Source organism: Phragmites australis, chromosome 14 (genome assembly GCF_958298935.1).
Source record: "Phragmites australis chromosome 14, lpPhrAust1.1, whole genome shotgun sequence".
NCBI classification, from domain to species: Eukaryota; Viridiplantae; Streptophyta; class Magnoliopsida; order Poales; family Poaceae; genus Phragmites; species Phragmites australis.
Genome location: NC_084934.1, coordinates 12067814 through 12075974, shown reverse-complemented (window position 1 = coordinate 12075974; position 8161 = coordinate 12067814).

Here is an 8161-nt window from a genome sequence, read left to right as displayed (position 1 = left end):
TTGTTTGCTTTCCTAGTTATCGAGTCCTTCTTAAGGAACAAAGATGCTCTTCTTGTGAACAAATGAAAACCATCTAGAACAAGGACACATATCTGGAAAAACTTAGATATGATTTGAAGAAGGCAAAAGATGACCGAAAAGTATGGCTACCGAATGTGACACCATGGTTGCCGATCGAGATGCTATAGATACCAAACGAAATGCTATAGCTGCTAAATGAGACACCATGGCCACAATGCTTCAAAAGCTAAAAGACTAGATCCTCAGCTTCATGAACCAGTTGGCCTCCGTAAATGCTGAGACAATACTTGATCTCCTCAAAAGCTATAACCCCGACCTTGACATATCAATAGTGATGAAAGGGTTCGATTGTTTAGAAGAGGAAGCAGCAAAGGTCACTCATAGAGTCAAGCTTCTGGTCCTTGGCTTCGTCGAGTCCTTAGGGCTGAGGCTACCTGATGATCAAAACGAATGTAGTCTTTCTAGCTGATTGTCCGTAGTCTTTGATTTGAAACACTTTAAACTTGATCCTTGGTTTAAGGAAGTCTGTAAACATTACAATTGTTTTGCTTGCCCATTATGTTTTTGCCACTATTTCCTTGTTGATGAAATAGAGTTAGCATAAGTGGATATAAAAACCAATTAGTACGTGCTAAACCAATCCTTGAAACTTATTTATCAAATATTTGTTGATACCAGCTCAACTAGACATAATATTAGATACATCGGACTTCAAGTAAGCACTCAAAGTAGTCAAAATAGGAATGAACAGAAAACTTGTATGAAACTAAGAAAAATAAACGACATGATGGTGTTTTGCAAACTTTTAGCCAACTTGCATATTTGACCAGCTTGCAAACACGAACTTGACAAAGAACACATATGGGACCGACTAGAACTTTGGAACCTTGTTGGTCATTAAACATGAGATGTCTGACAATATCTTATGATGTTATGCATTATGAGGCATAGTTGTTCATCATTGTTGGATAATCTAGTTAGGTGCTGTTAGTTAGTTAGTGTTGCGTATAGATAGCGCTGGCAAGTTCGTCAGTTGGAGGAGCACCAGCTGCGCCGGAGTGTACGCATGGCCACGTTGCGTCGAGAGGCCATGCGCGCTGTGTGCGTCATGTACATCGTGGGCGCGGACCCCTCGCTGTTGTGGCGAAATGGCCGGGCGCATGAACAAGTGTTGAGCTAATAAATGGAGATGAATAGATGAGAAAATGCTGCTGGATTTGAGCAGCGCCAAAATCGTCTCTGAGTGTTTTGAGCATCATAGAACTGAACCAAAGCTAACAATTGGTATCAGAGCCGTTTTTCGATCAGGGAAGGGGAGTGATGTCGGATTCCCCTCACCGACATGGGAGTGCACCGCCGAGCCGTCGACATCGTTCGCCGTCGCCATCGACGCGTCGCGGACGTGGCCGCGGAGGACCCCATGGGCGAGCATAGTGGGAGCTGCCGATCGTCGTGCATAGGACGGTGAAGGAGTCATCGGCCTCGGTGCAGTATCCTATGCTGACGAAGACAAATTACCCAGACTGGGTGATCATGATGCGGATCAATCTGCAGGCACAAGGCCTGTGGAGCGCAGTCGATCCCGGCGGCGTCAAGTATAGTGAAGATAGGCTGGCACTGGCGGCGATCGCTCGTTCAGTTCCATCGGAGATGCTGAGCACCATCGGCAAGAAGGAGACGGCGCATGAAGCTTGGGAGGCGATCAAGGTGATGCGCATGGGAGTCGAGCGAGTGCGCGTGGCGAACGCGCAGAAGCTTCGACGGGACTTCAACAACATCGCCTTCAAGGAGGGAGAAACGGTGGACGACTTCGCCATGCGCATCGAGGGTCTTGCCAACAACTTGCGACTTCTCGGCGACGGAATTGAAGATGCAGAGGTCATGAGGAAGCTACTTCAGGTAGTCCCCGATAAATTTATGCAGGTCGCGATCTCAATTGAGACGCTGCTGGATATCGAGGAGCTGTCCACTGAGGAGGTTGTTGGGCGACTGAGAGCTGTGGAGCAGCGGCTCGATGCACGCGCGGTGGCCGCGGAACTGGGGACGCGTCTTCTTCTCTCATCCAAGGAAGAGGACCTGATACGGCGACTCCGCAAGCGTGACAAAGACGGCGGCCGGGTGAGCTATGCTGGCGCCGACGGGAGTGGCATGAGCTATGGCTCAGGGCCAACTCGCCGTGGCACACAGACACCCACGCGCGCCACCAACAACATGCGCAAAGGAGCCGGCGCCAAACCGCTCGGCAAGGATGAATGCAAGTACTGCGGGAAACGCGGGCACTGGGCTTGTGAATGTCGCAAGAAGAAGAAGGACATGGAGGAAGCCACCGCGCTGCTGACGGAAGAGGCCGGTGGTGGAGATGATGAACCGTCCCTCTTGATGGCCCAGGTCGACACGTCGGTGCCAGTGCGCGTTCCACCTGTGCACGCTGGCGGCCATGTTCATCTGAACGAAGAACGCGCCACGGTTCAGCTTGGTGACACCGACACAGACGAGCGTGACCGCGGCATGTGGTACTTGGACACGGGAGCGTCGAACCACATGACTGGGAACGGCGCGGCCTTCTCCGAGCTAGACCGTGGCATTAGCGGCACCGTCAAGTTTGGGGATGGCTCCGTTGTTGACATCGTTGGGCGTGGCTCGATCGTTTTCGCAGCGCGCCAAGGACGACACCGTGTGCTCACAGACATCTACTACATCTCGTGTCTGCGCAGCAACATTGTGAGCCTAGGCTAGCTCGATGAGTTTGGATGCCGGGTCACGATCGAGAACGGTGTGCTCCGGGTGCGCGATCCGCGAGGGGAGCTTCTCGTCAAGGTATGCCGGTCACCAAATCGACTTTATACCATCAAAATCACCCTTGCGCAGCCCATCTCGCTGCTGGCACGCTCCAACGATGAGGCGTGGCACTGGCACGAGCGATTCGGGCACTTGAGCTTTGATGCACTGAGGAAGCTAGGACACGGTGGGATGGTGCGAGGGCTTCCACTACTGGATCACGTGGATCAGGTGTGCGAGGCATGTCTCGTTGGCAAGCATAGGTGCAGCCCATTTCCCCTGGAAGCCAAGCATCGTTCAAAGGAGCGGCTTGATCTGGTCCATGGTGATCTGTGTGGACCAGTCACGCCAGTGACACATGGTGGGCGGCGGTACTTCCTCCTCCTCGTCGACAACGCAAGCCGCTATATGTGGCTGGTGCTACTAACCAGCAAAGACGAGGCGGCCGGGGCGATCAAGAAGTTCCAAGCTGGCGTCGAGGTCGAAACAGGCAAGAAGCTACGCGCGCTCCGCACGGACTGTGGAGGAGAATTCACGTCAGTAGAGTTTGGCGAGTATTGCGCGGAAAAGGGCATCCACAGGCAACTCACGACGCCGTACTCTCCACAGCAAAACAGTGTCGTGGAACGCCGGAATCAAACCGAGATGGCCATGGCGCGATGTCTCCTGAAGGCGAAGAAAGTACCGAGCACGTTCTGGGGAGAGGCGGTCTCCACTGCCGTCTTCATATTGAATCGCTCGCTGTCAAAGAGTGTCCAAGGCATGACGCCCTACGAAGCCTGGCATGGTGAGAAGCCTGCTGTGCACTACCTACGCACGTTCGGGTGTATTGCCCATGTCAAGGTCACGCGACCACATGCGGCAAAGCTCGACGACAGAAGCATCAAGATGGTCCTCGTAGGCTATGAGCCGGGGACGAAGGGATATCGAGTCTACGATCCGGTGCACAAGCGACTTCACGTCACTCGCGACATCGTGTTTGACGAGGGCACTGGGTGAATTGGGAGGAGTCCGTCGATGGCGCTGCGGCCCCAAAGACGTTCACCGTAGAATACACGGTGAACGTGCCCTCAGGCGGCGGCGAGGCGGTCCCTCCTGTATCCCCAGCGGCCAACACAGCGGAACACATGACCCCGCGCACCCCTGCACTTGTTGGCGCCAATTCAGGGAACACGGGTGTGGAGTTTGTCACGCCACCAACAAACATCCCGTCGGGACTTGATCACAGCGACGATGGAGCTCTGCGACGGTTTCGCACAGTTGAAGACTGCATCAACAACGCCGAGCCGCGCACACTGGATCCAAATGAATGGCTTCTGATGGCGATTGAAGAGCCCACCACGTTCGACGAAGCATCCACCGATCCTGCGTGGTGCGCCGCGATGAAAGAGGAGATGGAGTCCATCAAGGCTAATGGCACATGGGAGGTGGTGGAGCTGCCGGCAGGACATCGTCCAATAGGACTCAAGTGGATCTTCAAACTCAAGAAGGATGCACAGGGCGTGGTGGTTCGGCACAAGGCGCGTCTCGTGGCCAAAGGGTACGTGCAGCGCGCCGGGGTGGACTTCGACGAAGTGTTTGCGCCGGTGGCACGCCTGGACTCTGTGTGTGCATTGGTTGCCGTCACTACGCACGAAGGATGGCCAGTGCACCACCTCGACGTGAAGTCCGCGTTTCTCAACAGCGAGCTCTCGGAGGAGGTATATGTCGCTCAGCCTCCCGGGTTTGCCATCCCCGGGTGCGAGCAGCAGGTACTTCGACTACACAAGGCGCTGTATGGCCTACGTCAAGCTCCACGAGCGTGGAACGCCAAGCTAGATCGAACGCTCATCTCGCTTGGGTTCGCGCGCTGCTCTGAAGAGCACGGCGTGTACACGCGCGGCACAGGGAAGGAACGACTGCTTCTCAGCGTATACGTGGACGATCTGATCCTCACCGGAGCTGACCTGGGGGTGATAGACTCATTCAAGAAGGAAATGAAGAATTCATTCAAGATGAGTGATCTTGGATGCCTCAGATACCACCTGGGCATCGAGGTGAGGCAGGAACAAGGGCGCATCACAATGAGTCAGGCGGCGTATGCAGCAAAGCTACTTGAGAAGGCGGGCATGAATGGCTGCAACAACACACTGGTGCCAATGGAGACATGACTGAAGCTAAGTAAGAATAGCTCACACCCATCTGTTGATTCTTCATTTTACCGGAGTATCGTTGGGAGTCTACGCTACTTGGTGCATACACGGCCGGACATATGCTTTGCAGTAGGGTATGTAAGCCGATTCATGGAAGGTCCAACGACAGAACATTTAAGTGCTGTCAAACATTTGCTGCGGTATGTCGCCGGAACGCTTCATTATGGGATCAGCTACACCAAAGGGGACAGTAAACTCAGGCTTCAGGGGTTCAGTGATGCAAACATGGCCGGGGATGTGGATGATCGCAAGAGTACCACCGGAGTTTTGTTTTGCCTTGGACGTGCACCTGTCACTTGGCAATCACAGAAGCAATCAGTAGTGACGCTCTCATCATGCGAGGCTGAATACATAGCGACTTCAACTGCGGCATGTCAAGGCATCTGGCTTGGGCGTCTGTTTGGCAGCTTCTATGGACGATCAGCAAGCAGTGCCACCATTTTTGTTGATAATCAATCGGCGATACAACTCTGCAAGAACCCAGTCTTCCATGGTAGGAGCAAACACATTGAGACTCGCTTCCATTTCATTAGGGAGTGTGTCGAGGGCGGGCAAGTTGTCATCGAAAAGATTCACACCGACGATCAGCTAGCAGACATCTTGACAAAACCGCTTGGCCGGGTGAGGTTCCTGCTGCTGCGTTCGAAGATTGGGATCGTCGACGTTAGTCAGTAACTAGATTAGGAGGAGTATGTTGGATAATCTAGTTAGGTGCTGTTAGATAGTTAGTGTTGCGTATAGATAGCGCTGGCAAGCTCGTCAGTTGGAGGAGCGCCAGCTACGCCGGAGTGTACGCATGGCCACGCTGCATCGAGAGGCCATGCGCGATGTGCGCGTCGTGTACATCGTGGGGGCGGACCCCTCGCTGTTGTGGCGAAATGGCCGGGCGCATGAACAAGTGTTGAGCTAATAAATGGAGATGAATAGATGAGAAAATGCTGCTGGATTTGAGCAGCGCCAAAATCGTTCTCTGAGTGTTTTGAGCATCATAGAACTGAACCAAAGCTAACAATCATCAACCGAACATATGCCTCCATTGGTTCTATTCAATGCAGTCAACGCAAAGCTAGATAAACTTTTGCAAAAAATGTGTATTACAAAAAATATGTATTTACAGAAAATGGTATTACTATGTAGCCCCTGACTCTCTGGTCGAGGAGAAGATTTCTTGATCGGAGAGTAAAAAAACATACATGTACCATCAAAAGTATATGATGTAGCCCCCGACTCTCTGCTCGATGACTAGATCGAGTGGAGAGTAGAGTGTAAGCATAGAATCATTATTCTTGACCACATGCTCAAAGGCGTAAACCTACAAGCATATGGCTGTGGTTATGTTATGGTCATCGAATGAATTCAAAAAGTCACGCAGGCGAACATTAAAAACACTCCCGTTCGAGCTCGTTTTCATCGCAATCTCTGACTCAACGTGTCATAATGAGAAACCAAGTTGAGATGTGCCTTGGTTTATGCTTTGTAATGAGTGATTGATAATGCGTAGCTTTGGTTGAGTTCTTGTTGGATTGCCAATGCATAGGTATGTACTGCAATGATAATCTTGTATAACCAAAGTTGCAAGGAATTGGAGTTAGTTCCATGTAAAAGGTTTTGTCTCATTGGACAATCCGGTGTGTGGGTTTTTGATCTCACCAGATAGTCCGGTGTATGACAGATATGAGCACTGAACTAAATTATACAGAGAAGGTATTCTGGCACCAAAATTTGAATCAAGCGCCGGATGGTCCGGTGTGTGCACGGGTAAGCACCAGACTAATATTTCTAGAGAGGCCGAAATGTGCCTCAAGTAGAAGAACTCACCAGATGCTCCGGTGATGTTATCACCGAAGGACAACATCGGACTAATTCTTGTAGAGTAGGTTTTTGACGCCAAATTTGAAGTGAGCGCTGGATTGGTGTAGGCAAAAGGTGATCATTGGACCAATATTTCCAGAGAGGTTGCAAAACTTGGTTCCAGTAGAGATGTACCCACCGGAAGGTCCAGTGTGTGCTCAAGTGATCACCAGACTATATTTTCCAGAGAGGGGTGCAAATGCAAAGCATGGAAGAGTTGAACTCACCAGATTGTCCGTTGATGAGCAAGGAGGCACACCGGACAGAGTTTTCCAGAGAGGGATTTTTCTTGGTGCAAAATGGAGATGTACTCACCGGATAATTCGATGTTCAGAGGATGAACACACCAGAACATCCGGTGTTCACATTTTGGGTCATGTCTATTCTTCTCAATTGGGATTTGATTTGGACTAATATGTGATGATATTACTTGGCTCTGGAGATACATGTTTGCTTTTCTATTGATGTGCATGTGTTAGATGCAACTTGACAGTCAACGACGGGTGATCGGGCTCAAGTGGGGTGCTTGGTGCTAGATGATCAAGGAGGTCAGGCGGAGTCAAGTGTGATCCTAGCTACACACATGAAGATCAAGCAAGGCATGTGATGAAGGTTGATGAAGACGGTGTGTGTTGACAAAGTGAAGTGAAAGGGATGCCCGTGCAAATGACAAGGTGGCCCGAGGGACCGGGAGCGGGAGAGACTTGCAAGCGATCAAGATCACAAGACAGAGGATACACGTCAACATCGGGATGCTTGCTTGAGGGCAAGTCAAGCAGCGACAAGTCACACTTTGAGAAGCGTGCGAGGCGGTTTCGCGATTTGGCCTCAAAACCGTGGAAGGATGGAGTGCACGTGGCATCATCACGAAGCTAGCGTAGAGGAGAAGCTAAGTCATGAAGGTGTCATGGCCGTTCGATGGACGGAGCAAAATTCGAACTAAAATGTCCCTGTGGTAGGTGGGAGACCATTGTTAGCAAGGGGTAATTTGGGGACAATGATGCTTAAGGGTTAAGCAACCCCTCTAGGCCTATAAATAGAAGGGGTTGGCTGGTGGTAACCCTTGAGCCAGCCATTTGAGATCCAAGAGATATGCTTTAGAGGAGAGGAGAGGATAGGCTTAGTCTTGTAATAGGTTAGAGCTTTTGGAGAGGAAAAAATTCTTGTAATTCACCTAAAATAGGGCTGACCTCTGAGATTAATGAAGCGCAAGTTTCTCCATTTGCTCATGCTCACCTCCTTCTAGTCTCCTTCTTTTTGCTCCGTGTTTCCCTGCGAGTTTGTCTTTTGGATTGTGATTTTTGTTTTTCCTTTTGAGC